This window comes from Microtus ochrogaster, linkage group LG1 (genome assembly GCF_000317375.1).
Source record: "Microtus ochrogaster isolate Prairie Vole_2 linkage group LG1, MicOch1.0, whole genome shotgun sequence".
Classification (NCBI taxonomy): Eukaryota; Metazoa; Chordata; class Mammalia; order Rodentia; family Cricetidae; genus Microtus; species Microtus ochrogaster.
Genome location: NC_022027.1, coordinates 26984487 through 26996072, shown reverse-complemented (window position 1 = coordinate 26996072; position 11586 = coordinate 26984487).

The window sequence follows — 11586 nt, the reverse complement described above, 5'->3', positions numbered from 1 at the left end:
CAAGTAAATGGACGCATGTGGGCTCTGGGTCACCCCTTTACATTCAGAGACAATGTCCACTGAGGAGGCTTAGAAAATCCACATACTTAGAAATATTGAGTAGAATACTAAAAACAATTTTTTTTTATTTTGTAAAATTCCAAAAGTGAACGTTGAAATGATTAAGAGGAAAATAAGAACTATGACACCAACACTCACATAAATATATATTCTAGTTGACACAAATCAATTTTATAAGGATGACATAAATTAATTGCTCATGTATTTTGCACATACTATGGAAACATAAGTACAAATTATATGTATATGACAATTAGACAGCATGTATTTAATATATTTCCTTGTATGGTGCTTGAGTATGCACACATTTGTGCACTTGAATTTTCAAAGGTGTTGTTTACAAACAGTACAAAAAATGTACTGTCCACAGTGACTCATGTCAATATAAACCCTCCAGGAATATGCGGCGTCCTTGGGTCTCAGACAAGCAAGTCACAGATAATAGGTGAGGCTCTATGGAATCCGGGGCTAGAAATCTATAGAAGTTTAAGGTCAAACAAGTTATTTGGCAAGAAATGTTGCACATAAATTGCAATCAACAGGTAGCAATGGCAGGAACCTGGCAAAAACCTGAAACAGAACTTCACTAGACTTAGAATACAAGGTATAAGGGAACAGAATGTTCTTTGTGGAACAAAGCGGAACAAGAACGCTCATTGTGTCTGCATTGTTTATCTTCATGACTTCTATTAAGTCATACTGGTGCCAGGCAAAATCAGAAGTAAAGACTGTGAGAAGTCAACACAACATTGCTTTAGTTTGGTATGGATCTTAGAGGAGAACCTACTAAAGCCAGTTTTTTTTCTAAGAGTATGCTTTCTAAGTCTATTCTAAATATGATCCTTATATCCATAGGTAAGTGTAACTCACAGTCTCGCCAAAAGAAACTTTTTTTTTTCACAGACAGAGACTATTACAGAAAGCCACAACTAGTCAAAATAGAAGACTAATTATGATGTGTCCAGCTTCAAGTGATATATCTATGCAATACTTCTACACCAGGAGCTCAGGGAACATGGTGAAAGATGGGGAGGAAAGACTGGATGGACCGTATGCCTGGGAAGACTGCTGCCAAGTTTTTTCTCTTCTATAAGGCAGTGTAACTGCATCCAGGAACTCTCAACAATATGCCTGCTTAAACAAATGTGACAATGGCAAAACCACTTGACATACCAACATGTATGGAGGAAGTCTTTTGGGGCTCCATATATATAATAATCAAATAAAATGAGGACATGTATTTGAGATGGAATTCAAGTGCATTAGAGGGACTGGAATGAGAAGGAGAAAGAAAATGATGCGATTATGAATATTTAAATATTAAAAAAAACATTTTAAAATTATAAAGAAAAAATAAAGACACTAAGAGAAAACAATGATTAAATACATGTCTGCCAGGTTGTAGTGGTGCACATCTTTAAACCCAGAACTTGGGAGGCAGAGGCATGCTATCTCTGAGAGTTTGAGGCCAGCTTTGTCTATGGAGCTAGTTCCAGGACAACTAAGACTGTAACACAGTGAAACCCTGTCTTGCAAAAACAAAAAGCTATCAGGGTTCCCTGCCCTGTGGGCAGTCCAAGGACCACCCACCTCCATCCAGGTCTAGTAAGGTGAGCATCCAAACTGCCTAGGCTCCCACAAAGTCAGTAGGTGCAGTAGGATCAAAAACCCATTGGGAGGGGGACTTGAGCGGGAAAGGGGGAGGGAAATGGGAGGCGGTGGTGGGGAAGAGGCAGACATCTTTAATAAATAAATAAATAAAAGCTAGTGCATGTAGTAGAGACAATCCAAGTGACATTGTCATTGGCCCCTCAGTCCATCCCAACTGTCAACCACATTCAGAGGGACTACTTTGATCCCATGCTCATTTATTCTCCATCTAGTTGGAGTTTGTGAGCTCCCATTAGCTTAGGTACATTGTCTCAGTGGGTGAATCCCTCATGGTCTTGACTTTTTTGCTCATATTCTCCCTCCTTCTGCTCTTCAACTGGAACTGGAACACAGTGCTCCAATGTGGGTTTCTGTCTCTATTTCCATCTGTTGTTATATGAAGATTCTATGGTGATATTTAAGATAATCATCAGTCTGACCACAGGGCACGGCCAGTTCAGGTACCCTCTCCTCTATTGCTTAGGGTCTTAGCTATGGTTATCCTTATGAATTCCTGGGAATTTTTCTAGAGCCAGGTTTTTTGCTAATCCCAAAATGGCTCCGTCAATCAAGATATCTCTTTCCTTGCTCTCATATCTGTTCTTCCTTCATCTCGACTATCCCATTCCCTCAAGCTCTCCCCAACTTCCCCTTCTTCCCTCCTCTTCCTTTTCTCCCCTTTCTTCTACCTCCCACCCACATGCTCCCAATTTTTTTTCAGGCAATCTTGTCTTTTTCCAATCTCCAGGTGAATCTATATATATTTTTCTTTGAGTTCCCCTTATTACTTGGCTTCTCTAGGGTCATGAACTATAGGCTCATGTTCTTTGTTTATGGCTAGTATCCACTAATGAGTGAGTACATATCAGATTCATATTTTTGGATCTGAGTTATCTCACTCAGGATAGTGTTTTCTAATTCCATCGATTTGCATGCAAAATTCATGATGTCATTTTTTTTTTTTACTGTTGAGTAGTACTCTTATGTGTAGATGTGTCACACGTTCTTTATCCAGTTTTCAGTTGAGAGACATCTAAGTTTTTTCCAGGTTGTTGCTATTACAAATAATGCTGCTATGAACATAGTTGAGCAAATGCTTTTGCAGCATGATTGGGCACCTCTTGGGTATATTTCCAAAAGTGGTATTGCTAAATTCTGAGGTAGGTTGACTCGCAATTTTCTGAGAAACCGCCATACTGATTTCCAAAGTGGTTGAACAAGTTTGCATTTCCACCAACAATGGATGAATGTTCCCCTTACTCCACATTTTCTTCAGCATAAGCTATCATCGATATAAATCCGACCACACTGAATCTGATAGAGGAGAAAGTGGGAAGTATCCTTCAATGCATGGGCACAGGAGACTGTTTCCTACATATAACCCCCGTAGCACAGACAATAAGAGCAACAATGAATAAATGGGACCCCCTGAAACTTAGAATCTTCTGTAAAGCAAAGGACACAGTCAATAAGACAAAAAGGCAACCTACTGAATGGGAAAAGATCTTCACCAACCCCATGTCAGACAAAGGACTGACCTCCAAAATATATAAAGAACTCAAGAAATTAGACATTAAAATTCTAAATAACCCAATTAAAAGAATGGGGTACTGAACTAAACAGAGAATTCTCAATAGAATAATTTCTTTTTTTTATTTTTTCTTTTCCTTTTTATTTTTTTTTAAATTTATTCATTTATTGAGGATTTCTGCCTCCTTCCTGCCACCGCCTCCCATTCCCTCCCCCTCCCCCGATCAAGTCCCTCTCCCTCATCAGCTTGAAGAGCCATCAGGGTTCCCTGACCTGTGGGAAGTCCAAGGACCGCCCACCTCCATCCAGGTTTAGTAAGTTGAGCATCCAAACCGCCCAGGCCCCCCCAAAGCCCGCACGTGCAGTAGGATCAAAAACCCATTGCCATCGTTCTTGAGTTCTTAGTAGTCCTCATTGTCCGCTATGTTCAGCAAGTCCGGTTTTATCCCAGGCTTTTTCAGACTCAGGCCAGCTGGCCTTGGTGAATTCCAGAAAGAATTCAATAGAAGAATTTCAAATGGTCAAAATATTCTTAAGGACATGTTCAACTTCCTTAGCTATGAGGAAAATGCAAATCAAAACAACGTTGAGATGCCATCTTACACCTGTCAGAATGGCTAAAATCAAAATTCACTAACTCTTACATCTTAAATTAATCCATTTCTATTCATCTGTGTGTCACCACAAGGCTGTGGACTATTGCTAAGCTTCTGGCATTATTCTCCTTTGGCAGCTACATGGCATCTCTCTGTCAATTCTTTATGTATTTCTTCCAGACCGGCTATCTTCTGCCCTGTTATAGGTCAAAGCAGTTTCTTTATTAACCATTGGTAATAAAACATATTCATAGCATACAGAAGGAAATCCCACATCATTCTATGATAGCAGAATCTGTAACTGCTGAGCCATCATTTCAGCCTATAACTCTTAAAATACATCAATCCATTCATTTTTACAGCAAAAATCTAAATAGACAATATAATAAAATTTAGGAAATTAAAGCAGGTTAGTGTGATAATTGTTTAAAGATCACACAGCTAGTATGTGGCTGACCCTGGATTAAACTATTGAATATGAATTGTTAGCCTGTGAATTAAACAAATTCTATGTAATTGGTATTTTAAGGAACCAATTATATAATTGCCTTTCAGTGTCATAGGCTATCCATAGTTCAGTCTTCTAACACTGCATTAATATTTGTGACTTAAAATTGATTTAAGTACTTAACTACTAATTATCTTTTCCATGAGAAACTATAATTAAAAAAAACCATTTAAGAATTATTTTTCAAAAAGAATGTTCAAAGGTGAAGAGAAAATATCCATTCAATTTTGAGCAGGGGAAGCTGCCTTTGCAGGATACAAATTACATGTAATCATTGACATTCTATGGAAAGATCAAGCTAGAAGCATTTCAAAGAAGTTCAGGCACATGACCCCACAGATAGTGTCCTTTTATAATTGGGTAGCAACTAATACCCCTGTTACAACTGAATATTATTACTAGGAGACCCTCATATGTCTATATGTATAAGAAAGCTTTATATTTTAGTCAAAATCAAAATGAGCAAAATATATGTCATTGTATTTTCTTTCAAGTTCTTTTGGAGCTAGCATTATAGAACCTCTGTTCTTATTATGACAGGTAACAAGCAATTTTACCCAGTATGCTTTGCAAGAATGAACAAAAGAATGAACAAAAAAAGCAGAACAAACCTTCCTTCTCTTGGTTTTCAATTTTCAAGTCTTTTATAATTTTCACTATTTGGCTGAGTCTAAACGAAATCCAGAAGTATAGGTCGCTGGGAGTTTGGAAAAAATGTATTGAAAATACAATGGGGTATAGGTAGAGAACGGTGTAACAGATCTTTTTTATGCCTTAAATTTCAGTACAACAGGTAGGAAATCTGTTCCAAATAGGATGCGACATTTAAAATAATCAAAATCATATCTTAATCCTCCTTTAGAAAATAAAGGAGCTACAGTAGGTAGCAGAGAAGTGTTTTGTTACATGTCTACTTATGTCATTATGTCATTCTCAGCTAATAAGACAGTTAGGAATGTTTCGTGCTACTGTTTAAGGCAAGGACTATACATTGCTATAAAGAAAAAATGATCAAAACTATATATATCAATTATTTAAGGCTGGGGCATGAATTTTTATCTGTCATATTGCTGAAGAATGGGAAAAGAAAGCATGATTATGGGGATTGCAATTCTATTAATAAGAAAGTACAGCGTTTGATAATATCATTGCTATTAGTCAGTTTTGTGATGCTGTTACAAAGTACCTGAGATGAGTAATAAAGAAAAAAACAGCTCATTTTAGGTCACAATTTTCAGGATTAAATCTAAGATTGTTGAAGTGATGTGTTTGAGTTTCTTAGCATGATAATGGGACCAGCCACTGATTACTCCAGTGGTTTCAATCTTCCTTCCTAAAGCTGCAACCCTTTATTACAATACCTCATGTTGGTAACCCCCACCCATCTAATTATTTTCATTGCTACTTCATAACTGTAATTTTGCTACTGACATAAATCATAATGTAAATCTTTGGTACACAGGCTATCTGATATGAACCTCTGGGAAAGAGTCCTTTTCCCACCAAAGGGGTCATGACTGACAAGTTGAGAACCACTGGCTTCAATCATGAGGCAGAGAAAGACAAAAGGGACCAAGGATAGGCTCTCATAACACCATTTTGGAGCATGTTTTCAATGATTAAAAAACCTCAATATTCCCCTAACTTAAACATATTAAACATCTTTGGTTCTTCCTCCACAGAGATCTGCTTTTACCCTTGCAACACTAGAGATTATTTAACATCCAAACGATTGAAGGCAAGGGTGAAGATTGCTTCAAACTGACTTTGTCCATTTATCCTTAAACAGACTCATTGAAAACATAGATTGAGACGTCTCATGTGCTTTTTTAAAACTAGATTGTCTCTACACTGACAACAGTTGCACCTCTAAAAGTCTCTTATGGAATATACAATTGCTTATTGAATTGAATAATGGAATGTTTCAGGAGGCAAAGAATCATTACCAAAATTCCTTAGAGTTATAACTTTCCTAAAACTTAAGGCATCAGGAACAAAATCCAGAACTCCATATGTTTCCCTAGGAGGGCCAGCTATGTCATGTTTTTGTATGAAGACAGTATTTAAGGACTTGGTACATTCTGTCCCTCAGAAGATAAAGGGTGAAAATCTCTCAAGAGAACCACAAAGGAGAAATTGAATGAATGGAAGAGAGAACAGTTGGACATCAAAATATTGATACCTAGACAAAGAGAAAGTAGCAGGTGACTTTTGAAGTTAATATTGAGTTTCTTATTGAAATAAAAGAAAAAACTAGATGTGACTTAACTCTGAAGCTATAATTAGAGAGGGAAATATATAACAATCATTTTGGCAAACACTTCTAAAAGTGACAGTAGGAAAGATTTTTAAGCAAATAATTTTTTCAGGCCCATTTAAAAGATAATGGAGTGTAGTTCTCTTTTGGCATAGGCAATAGCTTCTTCGGTCCAGAAAATTATAGGGCAGCAAGCAGAACACTTGGACTTCAATAAGAAAAACACAGCATTCTGTGGACTGGGAAGCAAGTCACTCCTAGAAACAGAAAGGCCTGTGAATGCACCCACCCCCTATTTGTCCTTTCATTCAAATAACATTGCAGAGGTTTTAAATTATTTTCTAATCTCAGTTTCTACAGAAAAAGTAAGTTCTGGTTTTGAAATGAATCCAGCCCTTTATATAGGTTAAGGATAATGAGATGAGTGGATATGCCTATTTAAACCTAGTACATAAAGAAAAAGTTATTTGCAACACAATAATTCCAGCATGTAAATTAGGCAAAACAGGATTCATCTTGCTGAGCTTCTAAGTATGCTGATCACAGCTACATGTGTGTCCACTCTTGATGTGAGCCCAATTATACTACTAACTTCTAAGAACTGCAGAGTATACTCACACATGGAACACTAGGCACCTTAGTTGAAAAGCCGCTTATAACAATACACCACCTTAATAACACGTTTTGTTGGGACCAATTGAGTCCTGGCCTTCAGCTGCTCTTCCCTGTCTAGAGCCTTCTAATTGAAGTTACTAGAAGTTGTGCCTAGCCTAGAGGATCAGAGGATGGGATTTTCACCTGTTGGCCATTGACAGCAGGATATTTAAGCCTCCATGGTGCTATTAAAGAAGAGCTTTTGTACCAGCGATTGAAGGTCCCTGTGTTGTTCTGTCTCTGCCTGTGTTTCCTCAACATCCGGCCCCTTGCCTGAAGCTTGCGAAGTGGGTTCTAGCGCATAGAGCACAGAGGGGGGGGGGGGGGGGGGGGAGGTACTAACTGAGGCATGATTTCCAATCACTCAAATGAATAGAAATCAAAGGAAAGATTTGTACTTTTAATTATTAATTTAATTAAACCTGTTCATCCATGGAATTCAACCCTAAAGTAAAAATAACTTTCAAAATTATATTGAAAGCATTATTTGTGTTCCACGTTTTATGAACCAAATTTGACGCTACAAATTTTAACATTTCCAAACAGAACTTTAAGCCAGAACAAAGGGGAGACAGCTACCGAAGACACAAAGGAGGAGCTTAGAAACAGATATCTTCAGTGCCCTTCCAAGCTTTATTCATAAAGTGACCTAATAAATATTTTACAAAACCCTCCCCTAGGTGTTGGCTATATTCTGTCTACTCTTGGATAGTTGCATTGACACTGTGAATCTGTTTCACTGCTTAGTTCTTCACATGTGTTTGCTCTGGTTATTACACCGCGGAATCCTGTTCATGCTTTTTGACCCAACTGGGACTCCCTATCATAAAAAAAAAAAAAAATGAACAAGAAATATAGACTACAAATGTTCTTTATAAATGTTCTTTATAAATGTTTTTTATGTGCTCTCTGTGCACATAGATTAGCATTTTTATTCAGCTGATTTTTATACACCACTTTCATGCTTAAATTAATAGAAGGATTTCACACTGATGACGGAAAATTTTGATTCTGAATCACAAATTGTAATTAGGTAAATTATCAAAGTCAGAAGTAAAAATCTCAAGAGCCCTTTTAAATAGAACCTGCTGGACGTTTTCTTACTGCATTAGAAATATAAAAATCATAATAATTCTTAACCCAGGTCATAATTAGTTGCTCAGATTAACCTCATTATATTCACTTCTTCCTTAAATATCCTCAGTGTATTTAAGACAGGCTATATACATTATAGAAGAAAAGTCTATGAATTCAAACTTTCTAAACAAGTAAGCTATAACTTGTTTGTGCTAAAATTCTACTGTTTCTTTGAATCTTCTTATATCTCATAATAAAAGTAGAATTTCTAAGAAAATTCCTTCAATAATCCTTAGCTGGTTAGTGTTATTATGGTCACCCTTCAGGATGAAAACTTTGAAAGTGGAAAAATGAGAGATATTTACTGGTTATGCTTCTCTGGAGAACAGTAAATAATACAGATGAGAAGCTTTGACATTTAAGCCACCTTAAAATGCAGTCATACACAAATATTTTCCACATAATTAGGGGTTTTATACAAAGGAAAAGCCAGCCATAGGTTACTTACTTTTTTTGTTTTGAAATTAGGTTGTATGAAGTTCTATATATATTTTGGATATTAACAGATTCATGTTTTCTTCTGTTCCTAAGATTCTTTGGTCATTTTATTTTTTCTTTCATTAGTAGAAGGATTGTTAATTGGATATAGTCCCATTTATCTATTTATATTATGGTTTCGTGCCCATGGCCATTTCAGAAGAGCAGCAGGTGGCAATTGTGTTCATGGGATCGCCCGACAGGAAGCAAAGCTCTGATGGATGAATCTTCAATAGACAAAGCCCATAGGGCCTGGACTCAGAATGTTTCTTACTACTGCTGTGTCTCTGTATTGTCTGCCACTGCCATTTTTCTCTGGTATTGGCACAGTCTGAATGGGCATGGGGAGATTCACATTGCCTTTAATACAGCGTGATTATCTCTTGGAAATAACCTATTCTACTGGGCATTTTTACCTGTGGATTATTATGAGGATAACTTCCTCCTAACCTGTACTATTTAACTGTAGCAATGATTTTATGCAATAATAGTGTCAGTTTAGGTGGAATTTTGATAATTGAGGGTTTTTAATAAGTATAGTAAGGGTTATGAGAGAGGTTAATTTAGTGGAAAAATTAACATAGGTAAAGAAAGGTAGGATAAAATGTTGCCCCTGCCTCTGATAAAGCAGAGGCGGCAGAGGGTAAAAAGTAAGACCAAGAAGAGTATTATGAACTAGAACACATGAGTTTCTATTAAAGAACCATATAGATGGTGACTTAGCTTAATGATTAAGTAAAAACAATTGAGGTCCAGTATCACAGTTAGTTTAAATTCTATTAATGTTGGGAGATGTATTCACAGGTTTTGGAGTGCATCATTGCTGAAACAAAGCTTTGAAAGTGGCTTAAGTTTACACTATGATTTTTTTTTGTGTGTGTGTGAATAACTGTGAGGTGGAAAACTCAAGGAAGGAATCTCAAGTTTTAGAAAGGTACAGCGTTGAGTGAGGGACTCATTAAGGTCAGGGAACAGAAACAAAATAGGCCAATTTGTTCTAGCTGATTTGTCTTTCTTGCTAGGACTGGTTGATTTCCAAAGGTTATGATTAATTCCTTACATTCATTTCTTCCCTCAGGTTCCTGCTATAAAACTCAATTACACTAAACTAAACTAAACAACAACAAAACTATTGATTACTAGGTATGCACCCTAAGGATTTCCTAAAGATTTAAAGAGTACTAATTATTTTCATATATAAAAGTTTAGGTTTGTGATTCTTTTAATATTTTATATAAGATTACTTTTTTGAGATAAATAATAAAATGGTCCTTTGATTGTCACCACAAAAGGCATCCCGGCAGTGAAAGAACTGGTTGAGAAAAATACCTTGCTAACTCACACTCTGATAAACAATAACAAGTTACATAGATGTGGACCTATGTGAGTTCTTAGGATGATTTTGTTTAATCATTAAAGGAAATAGGAAACATTTTATTTCTTTTTGTCTTCATTATAATCATTTCACTTGAAAAATAGAATGGGATTTTTATGTTGTTTGAAGGATTTTGCTGAGGGTGATAAACTCTAAGGAAAAAAATTAAGTTTGAAGGAAAGCATCAAGAGAGATAGAAGGTATACATGTCGTGGAGGTGAGAAAAGAAATAATGAACTGCGACAGGAGATGATGTGTATGTGTTTCCCTTGCCAGACTCAGAGGAATGAGATTTAAAAAGTCCTGTTTGTCTTGATGGTGGTGGTGCATGCCTTTAAGTCTAGTACTCAGGAGGCAGAGAAAGGTGGATCTTGGGAGTTCCAAGCCAGTCTGATCTTCAAGAGCTAGTTCTGGGACAGGCTTCAAAGCTACAGAGAAACCCTGTCTTAAAAAACAAACAAACAAAAAAAAACAAACAAAAAATAAAACACCAAACAAACAAACAAAAAAAGAAATAAAAAAAAAAAACGAAGAAAGAAAAGGAAAAAAGAAAAAAAAATCCAGTTCTGCTGACTCAGGTTGCTTCTCATCAGTCCTCAAGCAAGCAGAGTGCTTTTGGAGATTGGTCATCATTGCAGACTGGTCATCATGGCAGCAGAAGTTTTGGTGCTATCGGTCAATCATTTCCAAGAAGTTATTGCTGAGGCTACTGAAACAAACATTTTTCTTTGTTTTATCCTATATGATTGTTTTAGTTTCAGATTTTATATATAAGTCTTCCATCCACTTTGACTTGATTTTTGTATACATTTAAACTCCCTGTCCTTCTCTTTTGTCCTTCCATTTATATGGATAGATTCGAGGGTTTCAGAGCTATTAGAAAAGCATTCTATCATGAGCATCACATCCGGCTTCATCTATTGGTTAGTGTCTTAGCTGTGGTCTTCCTTGTGGATCCATGGGAATTTTTCTAGAGCTACGTTTCTTGCTAACCCCCAAATGGCTCCCTCAATCAAGGTATCTCTTTCCTTGCTTTCATATCTGTCCTTCCACCATCTCAACCATCCCATTCCCTCAAGCTCTCCTCAACCTTCCCCTTCTCCCTTCTTTTTCCCCTTCTCCCCTTCCTTCTACCCCACCCCATGCTCCCAAATTTTGTCAGGCAATCTTGTCTGTTTCTAGTTTCTAGGTGGATCTACACATGTTTTTTGGGGGGCTCACTTTACTTCTTAGCTTCTCTAGAATTATGAGCTATAGGCTCAATGTCCTTTGTTTATGGCTAGTAACCACTAATGAGTGAATACATACCAAATTGATCATAGGTGTTTCTGATCCAGTATGC